We start from the raw sequence: 14,286 nt of genomic DNA, 5'->3' as shown, positions 1-14,286 counted from the left end.
CAATATTAGGGAGAGGTATTAATTTGATACTTTGTACTAGTTAATAGTCCCTAGATGCATGTTGCAGCATGTTGTCCCACGCCTCCAAGACTCAATGTGTTTCGAATCCTTAATGGAATTCTCATAACGAGGACTCCTTTCTAATTAGACTATATTCTTATCAGTCAATGAGCTAACTTACTCTTCTCATATCGAGTTAAGATTTTTCTAATTGGTCCATAAAAAGCAGAGGTACTATTCCTTTATTAACCAAATCTTTTTCATCCCAACATTCTTTCACGATCACACACAATGACGTATATCCAAGAGATCTCTGGTTCGAACCAAACAAAATTTAGATATATCACAAGTCTGTGTTCATGATCCTGATTCATGAGACCGTGATGATGGTGAAACCCAAAAAATTCTAATTGATTCAGGAATTGACAGTGAACTTCATGTTCACGACTTTAACGAAACACTTGTTTCTGTACCTTATTCGATATTCAAAATCATATTCCTTCATTATGAGTGGTCTTGATAAAATGCTCTTCACCCAAGACATTTTTACCCAACAAGGTCCAACATGTTATTTTTCATGGAATATGGTTTCTGTCTGAATATCAATTTGTATCTTTGTCACTTGGAATTTTATCTAAGCTTTAACTTGTCCATGACTACACTGGTCATACAAGAAAGCTTTCTTATTGTATTCACACTTATTTTAAGTTGTGATCATGAACAAAATTTGAGCGAACCTTCGAAGCCTTATGAAAATATGCCCTTTGGTACTCCTCTATGAGTATTCAATTATACTTCAGGGGAAACCACACAAGCTGTTTGGCAACTCTTTTGATTTAGAACAAAGCGATCTTTTCCCGGGATCTTATATGCCTTTACGCCAATTTACAATTAACATCACAAAACCAAAGTTTTTTTCGTTGTTGTCTTATTCTTTGGCAAACTCTTACACACACCAAAATCCTTGAGGTTCTGAGTAATACCAACTCGGGCTGACGATTTCGAAAAGTCCGACAAATAACTTCTCTTCTCAAACCAAAAGCGAAAGATCCCAGCCTCCATACCAAAGGGACATTGATGATTCTTATTCCTTAGGGCAAGAAAAACGACTAAATGATGTGACAGTTTGGTTGCTGCATGATTTTTAAGAAAAAAGTGCACATCACTTTTCAGGCGTGGCATATGGTGTGGTAACTGGCCCTATTTTGAAGGAAACACGTGGCATGATCTTAACGAATAACCGCTTCAAATTCAAACTTGGGGTTTATGTATAAAAGGGTTTTGGGGACGTCTCATTCACTTTATACATGATCAGAATTAAGTTTTCTCTAATTTTATTTCCTTTTATTCTCAAAGCTTCAAGCCCTAACAATGGCGGCTACAAATATGAATGTTGATCCTTCTCAAACCACAGATGATACCACGTCTCAACCTCTGTTGAAGATTCAGAGTACCAACTATGATGTTCAACATGATGTTAGCAAGTATCATGAAGAATTGAAGATGTTGATTGTGGCGTTGAATCACTCAGTCTTATCTACAGTGATGTCACCTTATTTTTTTGTTCCAATGAGATGGGACATCAACCTCCACGTACCAAGATAAGTGATTTTAAGAAATCATCCTTACCACGCATCTGGAACTTTCTCTTTGGTATTTTTCTTCGATGCTTGACAGGTCGAAGTGTAGGATTGGATAAAGCCAACTCGAAGTGTATGCGATGGTGGTTGGTCTGTACTATGAGCTTCAAGTGGATTATGCAACTCAGTTATGGCAAGATTTTGGGAATAGTATTGCTCACACCAATGTTGTGAATGGTGTTTCTTTTGCTTGTTACTGGAGTTTGATTTTGTGGTATGTGTCCGAAAAAGAGAGTATTCTGCATGATGATGTTCTTAAGGCTGAGTTTGTTTTTTTATCAACAACCAAAGACAGTGGAGGATAATTCTAAAGTTTTTCCAAATGTTGAAAGGATACTAGATGGAATGCTTCGAAAAGTTGATCCATCCAATCCAGTTCTAGTGGTTTATCTTCAAAGCATCAATCCTTCTGTTGAAATAGGTGTTCTTCTGCCCAAAGGAATAGTTGGTACTTCAAAGCGCCGTAAGGGTTCGAAGAAGGTTACCAAGGCAAGTCCATCGAAGCCTGATCTGTTTCCTACTCCGAAGAAGGTTACAAAGCCTCTTCCAGTTCAAGATCCTAAAGAGCCTGCTAAGGAAGTCGTGCCTTCAAAATCTAGAGTTCTAAAGAAGTTGAAGAAAATGGCTCATAGGCCTCGTCATTCTCCTAACAAATAGCCTATTATCGAATCTATTCCTAAGAAGTCTATTTCTTCTCCTAAATAAACATTTGCTTCCAAGATAAAGAAAATTCGGAAACCCCAGATCAATCGCAAGGGGTGATTATTATAGAAATGCCTACTCCTCTTTCTCCAGGATCTAAGAAGCATCGAGCTCATGAAATGGTGAAGAAAATTAAAAAGAAGAGAAAGCAAGTGGATGATGATTTGGATGAAGTCGTTGTTAATACTAATCTTGAAGGTACTGATTCTCCAATTTTACAAAGTGATTTTGGCTTCGATTCACCTCAGAGGGACTCACCAGTCAAGTTTACTTTCGAAGCGATTGGTAGTATTAGTGGTAATGTGGAAACATCTCATGTGGACACAACCACTAATCTGGGTGAACATTATATATTATCCACCCATGAGCAGATTTCGGTCATACCACCTAAAGTTTTGATTTCCAAGTCCAATATAAAGGAGGTTTGAACTTCAAGCATCACTGTGGACATATCTAATATGGACACAAATGTCAACATGGGTGATGGGGTGTCGACTTCCAAAGCCCATGGTGTTTCGAATGTCTTTACTGCCACTGCTCCCATTTCTATTATCATCTCTTCTACTTTCGAAACCACACATATAGATACTTCCACTTCGCTACTACCATTTGATTCACCCATTCCTACATCCTTACATGCTTCAACTATCTCACCTACATATTCGAACATCATGAATCAAACCATTACTTTGTTATTTCCTTCTCAATCAACTGAGGGACCCAAATCCATTATAGATGATACCATAGAGGATGATGATTTTTGTGTTTCATTTGTTGATATTTAATTTGATCCAAGAAGAAAATATTCTAGATAATATGTTAATGGCCGAGAAACAGTTCAAGATTCTGAATCGCAAACTCAATTCCTTGTTCTACTTCAACTAGATGCTGGAAATCGGAATGGCATTTCTAGGATTGAAGTAGATGTTATGTTGAAATCCCAAGAACTTCGGTTGCAAGCCATGATGGATCGAATTGATAAAAACAATGAATTGCATGTGAAACATAAGTCTGAGTCGTTTAATCATGAATTAAAGGTTTTACGATCAGTTGCCAAAGAACGACACATTCTTTTTGTCGAAGCTGTAAAGAAAGTAAGAGAGGATGTTAATTTCAAGCTTGAGGAGATTCGTTCTGCTATGGAAATAGAGGTTGCAGAACTTGCTCACAATTATTCATCTCTTCACAATAAGGTGGATATTATTGTTGCTGTTGTGACTAAGGTTGTTGAATCTTACACTTCTTAACTTCCCAAAGTTGATACAAAGTCTGAGTCTGATACTTAAAGTTTTTTAAAGTTGGAAGAACTATAGGCAGTTTGACAGAGTTAGTTTTGAAACTTAGGTCTTCCTCACAGTCTTTGATTGCTCCAAACTCTTTATCTTAAATTCTTTTGTCTTTGGAGACCACACTCAAGGCTGAATTGCCCCCACTTATGAAGCTTGTTCATCTAATGCCAACTGATGCCCTACATGTTAACACAAGGGTGCAAGGGGGAGAAAGGAGTGCTATCATGAAATCGAGTGTTGGTATGTGGTCATGAAAGTTTGTTGGTAGTGGTTTATCTAAAGGTGAAGATAATGGAAAAGTTATTGGGAAGGTTATGTCAACGCAGATTCCTCTACAATTCCTATATCTACAACAACCATGACTTCGAAGCCTTTAACTAAAGGTGTTGTAATTGGTTCATCTACTGGACGATCAAGTTAGAATCCACCTCCGTGAATAGAAGAAATGAAAGGAAAAGGAAAAGGGTATTTTAACTATCCCGCTACAGAAGAAAAGAAGCTTTCCTTATATTAGGAAATAGAGAAGCAAAGAAAAATTCAAAGTATACTTCGACAAAGACAGAGTGATACTCTTGGTCTTGATAAGGGTGATCCAACAAAACATTACAACTATGAAACAATTGAATCTTCTGTTTACAGTGAAGTTATTCAAGAATTCACTAAAGTGTCTAAAAAGAGTTTGATGTCGAAAACACTGATTTTAATCAGTTGGATTTTCCTATCAACGAAATCATGTTCATTTTTTTCTCAATATCAAATTGTTGATAAGTTTGAGGATAAGGAAGAATATAAGATATTGAAGCTCAGATTCCATGTTGTTCTTGGAAAAAGAGAAGAAGAAATTTGTTCTTTGGTAAAGATAGTTAAAGTTCTGAATATCTCGAAGGATGTTCTATTCAAAGGGGTATTGCATAATTTCAGATTTCGTGCTATCCGAGCCAACAATGTTGCATTCGATTTTTCGGTAGCAGATTTTCCATTATTGAATACCAATGATCTCATCGATGTTGCTAAGATTTTGAAGTGCACAAATGTTTCGAAGCTTTAGTTGACCAACAAAGAAGACTTTCTACTTAGGTTCGCACACATAAAACTGTTCATCGACAATTACTTTGAGTGTCTTGCAATGACAGATGTGGAACTTGAACTTGAAATGTGTAAACAACTTACTGTGCCTAAATAAATGTTGAAGGGTGAAGGGGGTCATAAAAATTTTATTGATGGTGAGATCTGTGTGAAACCATTGGGAATATTATTCATTGGGAAGAACAAGAAATGGAAGAATACCAAATTTTTGTTTCAAGTATGTGATGTCGAAAAACATACCAACTCTCACTATATGAATATTCTAGTTCGTATGCATAATTGCAAAAGGAACAGTGATGGTGATAAAGTTGAGATCATGAAGACAAACGTGTGGTATATGGAGATAAGAAGAGTTATACATCAAGTGGCCAAGATGCTAACGACTTAGGATTCGACACTGCTCAGAAAGGGGGATAATGTTGAGGTCTAAATTAATTGTGACGTGTCGAAGCAGCATTTGTCTTTGTTAGTATCGAAGTTAGTCTTGTATATTTTTCCTAAGGGTACATCTTAGTATCAAACCATTATTGTATAAGCCCTTATGTAATTTTTATATGCTATTGTAATCCCTATAAATAGGTGATAGGTACTAGAGTTAGAGTAACTTTTGGGCTCTTACAATTCTTACTATACAACTTTCTCTATATCTTCCATAAGCAATATTGAGCGGAAGAGATTTTATTTATAATTTTGTGTTCTTGTTTGATTCATACTATAATTTCATTTCATACATTCGAGATTACAACTACAAGCATCAACCTACAAACCTAGTTTATAAGATCCATGAATGTTGATGGTGCATTGGTGAGCCCTAATGGCATCGCCACGAACTCGTAATAACCATGTTGATTCCTGATGGTCGTCTTTTGAATCTCATCATCTCTGATTCTCATATGGTGGCACCCTGATCACAAATCAATCTTGGAAAACCAAGATGCACCCTGAAGCTGGTCAAATAAGTTGTCCTTCCTCGGGAGTGGCTAACGGTTCTTGGCCGTTAACTTATTCAGCTCCCGATAGTTAGTGCACATCCTGTGTGACCCGTACTTGTTTTTCATGAATAGGATCGATGCTCCCCATGGTAAACTACTTGTCCTAATGAATCCCTTGTCTAGCAGCTCTTGAAGCTGTGTAGACAACTCTTGCATCCATGGTGGTGCCAAGTGATACGACGTCGTGGCTATTGGAGCCGCACCAGGATCCGCATCAATCTGGAACTTAACTTACCTCTTAGCAGGCACTCCTGGAATCTCCTTAGGAAACACATCGAAGAAATATCAAACAATGGGCACCTTGGTCAATGTCGTCATGCCCTCAACCCAAGTATCTGCCACATAGGCCAAAAACTCAGAACAACACCGCTAATTATATATTGTGGCTCTCATAGCTGAATAGAGAGCTGGCCTATGTGAGACTTATGAAAACTAGAAAGTTTGGGTTAAGCAAAGTTTAAAATGTATCTATGTACATGTGTACCCAGAACATATATATGTTGCAATAAAATTATTGAAAGCCAAGAAGGAATCATTTGTATGATTAAATATGTTATATATGTTGAAAGCCATGACATAATGAACCTTTAAAAGTCAAAAAAAGAGAACAAAAATCATAAAGTAAAGCATGCTTTATGGATTTCGGCCTAAGACCCCACGATTATATGATTTTGGTCAAGGCTTGGACCGAAATCACATGTGATTTCGTTTAAAGCAAGGCCGAAATCACATGTGATTTTGGTTAGAGCATGGGTCGAAATCTCAAGCAAGTGGGGAGTGTTCCAGTGAGTTTTCCATGGTGATTTCGAGGGAATAAATAGATAAGAAGTTGGCTTTATGATTTGATCTGTCATCAATTTCCGATGCAAAACATTACCCAATAAATATCAAGGTATTAACCAACAGTTAACCAAGCTAATATCACATCAATTTCTATGTAACATCCTAAATTTCAAAACAATTTTTCATTTAAAAATAATCGTTAAATTCTTAAAAACACTTTTCTTAAAATCTCATTCATAATCGAATTACAAAACATAACTCCATTTTCACTTGCATAATAAACCAGGATCCTCAAAACATGACTCCTTTTATGGTGTGTACAATCGAGCCGGTGCCGTCCCGTGACCCTGAGAGAAACCTAAAACACATAACACAAAACACTGTAAGCACGAAGCTTAGTGAGTTCCCCAAAATACCACACATAACACATATTATCCACTCGAGGCTATAACTCTGTGGATCCGCGGACCCTACTCTGTGAACCTTCCGGTTCTAACTCTGTGAACCCTCCAGTTCGAACTCTAGGAACCTTCCGGTTTTAACTCCGGGAACCGTCCGGTTCTAATTCTGTAAACATGCGCAGCATAAATCACATAGAAATAATGCAGTACAACACATAACATACATAGCATACAAATACTCTGTCACATAACTATGGTTACCTACTCAAGGTAAAGTATAGTGAGAAGACTCACCTGGCAAGCAGGAAGCAGAGATCCTCACGCTTGCATCTCGAACTCGCCACCATCTATCACATAAGGCAAATACTCTCATGAACATAACTCTCGAGACTAGACTCAATCCTCTCTTGGCACCCTCTTAAGGGTAAAAGACCATTTTACCCCCTTCTTGGCCCAAAGGCCACATTGCTGACCAAACCCTAAAAGTCAACAAAAGTCAACGGTCAAACTTTGACCCAACTCGCCGAGTGCACTCCGGTGACTCGGCGAGTACACACATGTCCACTAACTCTTCTTCCTGCTTGGTACGTCGAGTCCCTCCCTATGATCGACGAGTCATACCAGACAGGAATCGCGGGGCCACCCCGACTCAGCTCCCCGAGTCTCAAGAACAACTCGGCGAGTACCGCCTTGAAATCCAGTCCTCTAACCCCCTCCTGACTCGCTGAGTCATCCCCCAACTTGGCAAGTCTGTTCACTGAGCAATTTACGTGAAACCCTAACCCTACTCGCCGAGTCTCAAGAACAACTCGGCGAGTTCATGCCATGCACAAACTCTACTGACCTCCTGAGGTCAGATCTGTTTCCCCAAACCATAGATCTGGCCTCCCCAAGCATGAATGTCACGTAAAGTTCGAAACTTGATGCTTGTATAACCACAACAAGGCATCAAAAGGAGATTTAGTCTCAAAAATGGCAACCTAAGGCCAATAACCCCAAACTGGTCCATAAAGCTCCAAGGGTCAAGGTCTATGGACCTCTTTGGGTCCAGATCCAACGCACAAACTCAAAGAGGGACCATTTGCTCCACATAATCACTCTCCAAAGGGGTTAGAAAACCCTAAATCTAATGATCAACACCAAAACTGAAGGAGGTTCGAACCATTACCTCAAAATGATGTCTCTAAACTCTGGAACTGCTTGAATCGCACCTCCTCCTTGCTCTTGTCACCTTCTTCTTGCTAAACCAAGGGTTCAAGGAGCAAAAAGTGACTTTTTCTCCCTCACAACGATTTGGATCACTTAGGGTTCTCTCAAGGGACTGGTAGCCGCGATGGGAGGCTATAAGTGCCCTTAAATAGGCTCCAAACCCGGGGGATTAGGGATTCATTAAACAGTGTGGACTCGCCGAGTCCACTAATGGACTCGCCGAGTCCGGACGGGAGCCCGGATGAACATCCGCAACCCTACTTGGCGAGTCTTGGCTCCAACTCGCTGAGTTCCTCCATAAACTCCAAAATAATTAAATAAAATAATATACCTGGGAAATCAAGATGTTACAATTCTCCCCCACTAGAATCAGACTTCGCCCTCGAAGTCTCACTTTGGAAACAACTCCGGATTTTGCTTACGCATCTCGCTCTCCGGCTCCCAAGTAAGCTCTAACCCCTTCCGGTGTTGCCACTGGACCTGCACCAGAGGCACCTCTTTGTTCCTCAGAACCTCGATCTTTCGATCCCGAATAGCCACCGGTCTCTCAGCGTAGTTCAAGCCCACATCCACCTGAATATCCTCTAATGGCACTGTTGCCGACTCATCGGCAATACACTTTTGCAGCTGCGACACATGGAAAGTGTCATGGATCTAACCTAGCTCTGCAGGTAGCTCCAACCGGTAGGCTACCCTGCCTACCCTCGCGATCACCCGAAAAGGACTGATATATCGGGGCCCCAACTTGCCCCTCTTCCTGAATCGTATCACTCCTTTCCAAGGAGAGATCTTCAGGAGCACGAAGTCACCGACCAAAAATTCGAGCTCGGACCGGCGCCTGTCCGCATAACTCTTCTGGCGACTTTGAGCGGTCAACAACCTCTGCCTGACCTGTTGTATCTGCTCTCACATCTGATGCACGATCTTTGTACTCCCCATCACACGTTGCCCTACCTCTCCCCAGCAATTGGGGTCCGATCCTCTTTCCCTACAACAGCTCAAAGGGTGGCATACTGATGCACTAATGTTGGTTTTTGTTGTAGGAAAACTTTGCTAAGGGCAAATATGGGCCACAATTTCCCCCCGAAATCTAATACACATGCCCGAAGCATATCTTCGAGCGTCTGAATCGTTCGCTCGCTCTGAAGTGTCCACAGACATCACCATGGTAAACTCTAGCTCATTTCTCATATTCATCTTCGATACCGAGCACTAGGTCAGCTTTTGGCCCCACAACTGAACCCCCAAAGGTCACACATAACATGATCCAAAATATCTCACTAACTTCCTCCCCGTGACCACTATCACGGCCCAGTGACACGCAAGTCACGAAATTCCCTTTTCCTCATAAAAATACAATCCAATCAAAGATCGACTCAGCTCTAACCACTGGCGTCTGCTGTGCATTTTCTCTCGCGCGCCTCGCTGAGCCTCCCGACAAAGACGAAGACCCTAGTCTCGCCGCGGTTTAACCACTAGGCTGCATAAACTCAACACTAGGGCTATTCAAGCGTAAAACTCTTCTGCATCATGCACTTATCGGAGAACACTCCATCATCACACTCTCTTGCCGTCTAGTGGGTACTATGGCTTCCCGCAACATTACGGCAGCCTCTGACTAGTGAGTACTACGACTCCCCGTAGTATCACAACGCCAACTAACTAGTGAGTACTACGGCTCCCCGTAGTACCACGACTCCCTCCCTCTGACTTTTGAGTACTACGGCTCCCCGTAGCATCACAACACCCTGTAACTGGTGAATACTACGGCTCCCCGTTGTATCACGACTCTCTCTCTCTCTCTCTTTCTCTCTCTCTCTCTCTCTCTGACTTGTGAGTACTACGGCTCCCCGTAGCATCACAACACCCTTTGACTGGTGAATACTACAGCTCCCCGTAGCTTCACCCTATACTCTCATTCTCATTACAACGCCACACTATGTTCACTAACTCATCCACCGAAGACAATCATAGATAGTTACACACACACACTTGCCCCGATATGCATTACAGACTCTGGCGGCAACTGCCATAACACAAAACCTACCTCGGCGGAGATCCAGTTTTTTAAATAATTCCTCTTGATGACAATACATGAAGGGCTCCCACTGGAGCCGTAGATACATGATACATCACTAGTCGTCTTAAATCCAAGACTCTAAATATCTCCGAAATCGGGACGCTATACACGGAAACCACGGAACACCATAACAGAGCATCACAATGTCCTGCCTCTACCACTGATTCCCTTACCCCCAGCACCATACACATACAACAATACATTTCCTCTGAATCCCATAATAATTTCCTATTTCACTCAATGCGCAACTTCAGTGCATCCAAACACTCAATTGGAATACAAGGAAGGCGCTAACTCTTCAGAACACACTAATAATCCTCCGAGACCCTTTCCACTACTGCTCAAAATCCAAGCAAGAATACACATCCCAGCCCGGGAGTTGGCTACTCGACAATCTTCTACCCATATTTCAACCCAGAAGTTCTCAACTGCCCATACCATCATTATGATTCTTCCACTTGAAATGACTCTGACCACCACTAGATTCCTGACCATTGACCACCCGCCGTGGAGACACCCATCCTTATCTTAGACATATACCCCATGCATTATCTCACCCTGCACCTTTCCTTGATCGCCAATGACCTTGATCTCATGAATTCAAGCCGCAGGTTTCTGTATCCAACCCCTAACCGCTCTTGCAAAAATCTCTGGTTCTCTCACTAAACCACCCGGTTCTCCCCCACTTAGGGTTCGAACCATCACTATCTGACACACCAACAATCTCACAAACTATTTTCACCAGCATTAATGCACCTGCCCCTGGAAAGTGCTACGCAACGCCCGATAATCCCTTTTAAGGAAATCAATCGATCTCATATACTCTGAACCTCAGATGAAATCCTCAAGAACTTCTCTTCACGACTGCCTCTAGTCGTTCCAAGTCTCGTACCAATCCAATACCAAACAACTCAATTGTCCAATAACATCACTGACTCATAGACTGGACCACGCAATCATCATATTCCCCTACCTCGACTCATCAACCGACGTTCCAACACATGGATCATCCCAAGAGCAGGGACCCACTCCCATATTCAATACCCAACATAGATAGAAAAAACCATTGCACTGGTAAACTCTACTGGACTCCCCACTGATACCTCTATAATATGCCCTACTTTACTCAAATAGGTGTAACTTGGTCCTCGACTATCTCAGTCCCAACTGACTATCTTCTCATGGTAAATCACTGCCTCGCGGCACACATGCTACCTGATACTCTGATGGAAAATCATCATTAATGACAACCTGCAGGGTTTACCCCCAAACCCAAAACTTAAGCATCATGCCTCTCATGTTTTGCACACGAACATAAATAGCACCACCCAGGTCATAGAAGGTGACATCTCCTCTATCGACTGATTGCTCAACTCAGACCGAAATTATCCCCTCCCTCTGACTCCTTACCAAAATACTCTGAAAGGCTCTCAACCTCCCTCTCAAGGGACGCCTCTTCGAACTCAATCATGGCCCATGGGCCTAAAACCCATAGCATCCAATCTCTACCTCATCAATCATGACCGGATAACCGGAGAACCACCAACATCATTCACTACGAACCATGGTACTCATCCCATGACATCTCTTCACAATATGCTCCGGTGTATGGTACCTGAACCATAGCATCATTCCTCCATCTGCTCCGATGTATGGTACTCGAACCATAATATCACTCCTCCATCCACTCCGATGTATGGTACTCGAACCATAACATCACTCCTCAATCCGCTCCGATGTATGGTACACGAACCATAACTTCACTCCTCAATCCGCTCCGATGTATGGTACTCGAACCATAACATCACTCCTCAATCCGCTCCGATGTATGGTACTCGAACCATAACATCACTCCTCAATCCGCTCCGATGTATGGTACACGAACCATAACTTCACTCCTCAATCCGCTCCGATGTATGGTACTCGAACCATAACATCACTCCTCAATCCGCTCCGATTTATGATACTCGAACCATCACATCACTCCTCAATCCACTCATTAGAACCTTCAGAATACTCCCTGTATCAAGTATGGGTCCTCTGCTTTCAGTAGTACGGGCCCATACTACCTACCACACCTACCCATACTTTCCACACGAACTATCCCGGAGCTCCTGAGTAATTGTTCGACCTTCTCGTTCACCAATTCCATCGCGCGTGCTCGCTCCCCAGCGAAATTCTCTACTCTGCCAGCGCACTCATCTGGCTAAGGTTACTCCCTAGGCTCTTCCTATATTCCCACACTTCTCTGCCATCAGCTGCTGAAGAGCGCCTAATGATGTCAGCCATCTACCTCCTGAATATCGTCATATTCACTTGGTAGCTGACTCCCATCATCGAGAGTTCCACAAAGCACAAATCAAGCAGCATTCGAGCATCGAAGAATACATAGGACTCATTCTGGGTGATAACTCCGCTTGCTCTGCTCATTCTCGAAAGTACCACCGAACTCTGCAACTCTTCCCTTCGCGGGTTCTAACTATTCTTTCGCTAAGTACCACGGTACTCATCTAGGCATCTCCCCTAGATTACTCCTCTACTCAAATACCCTAGAGGATTCCAACTAATATTCTCACTCATCACATACTCAAAAGCACATCGCATATAACAACAATTCCTAGGCTAAGGCATCACAAATCAGGCCACTCTAGTCCTAAGATATGAAATACCTAGCCTGTCTCTAGCATGCAAGAATATCTCATAAAGTGCATCATAAATATCTCATAACACAAAAGTAAGGGTATTTTGGGTAATCACCGTTCGGGCTCTGGCTGATTGTACACACTGCTCTTTCTCGCTTTCTCTTTGAACTCTTATTTGCTTCAGAAAATTATTTCTTTGAAAACTTTTCTTACTTCCTCAGTTTGAGTCCAGATTTACCCTAAGGTGCATCCGAATCCCTCAAACCAAGGCTCTGATACCAACTTGTAACATCGTAAATTTCAAAACAAATTTTCATTTAAAAATAATCGTTAAATTCTTAAAAACACTTTTCTTAAAATCTCATTCATAATCGAATTACAAAACATAACACCATTTTCACTTGCATAATAAACCAGGATCCTCAAAACATGACTCCTTCTCTGGTGTGTACAATCGAGCCGGTGCCGTCCCGTGATCCTGAGAGAAACTTGAAACACATAACACAAAACAGTGTAAGCACGAAGCTTAGTGAGTTCCCCAAAATACCACACATAACACATATTAGCCACTCGAGGCTATAACTCTGTGGGTCCGTGGACCCTACTCTATGAACCTTCCAGTTCTAACTCTGTGAACCCTCCGGTTCTAACTCCGGGAACCTTCCGGTTCTAATTCTGTAAACATGCGCAGCATAAATCACATAGAATTAATGCAGTACAACACATAACATACATAGCATACAAATACTCTGTCACATAACTCTGTTTACCTACTAAAGGTAAAGTATAGTGAGAAGACTCACCTGGCGAGCAGGAAGCAGATATCCTCACGCTTGCATCTCGAACTCGCCACCATCTATCACATAAGGCAAATGCTCTCATGAACATAACTCTTCAGATTAGAGTCAATCCTCTCTTGGCACCCTATTAAGGGTAAAAGACCATTTTACCCCCTTCTTGGCCCAAAGGCCACATTGCTGACCAAACCCTAAAAGTCAACAAAAGTCAACGGTCAAACTTTGACCCAAGTCGCCGAGTGCACTCCGGTGATTCGGCGAGTAAACACATGTCCACTAACTCTTCGTCCCTCTTGGTACGTCAAGTCCCTCCCTATGCTCGACGAGTCATACCAGACAGGAATCGCGGGGCCACCCCGACTCAACTCGCCGAGTCTCAGGAACAACTCGACGAGTCATCCCCCAACTCGGCAAGTCTATTCACTGAGCAATTTACGTGAAACCCTAACCCTACTCGCCGAGTCTCAAGAACAACTCGGCAAGTTCATGCCATGCACAAACTCTACTGACCTCCTGAGGTCAGATCTGTTTCCCCAAACCATATATCTAGCCTCCCCAAGCATGAATGTCACGTAAAGTTCGAAACTTGATGCTTGTATAACCACAACAAGGCATCAAAAGGAGATTTAGTCCCAAAAATGGCATCCTAAGGCCAATAACCCCAA

This window comes from Lactuca serriola, chromosome 8 (genome assembly GCF_051521515.1).
Source record: "Lactuca serriola cultivar US96UC23 chromosome 8, Lser_US96UC23_V15, whole genome shotgun sequence".
NCBI lineage: Eukaryota > Viridiplantae > Streptophyta > Magnoliopsida > Asterales > Asteraceae > Lactuca > Lactuca serriola.
The sequence above is the reverse complement of the archived record's forward strand: the minus strand, read 5'-3'. Positions refer to the sequence as shown.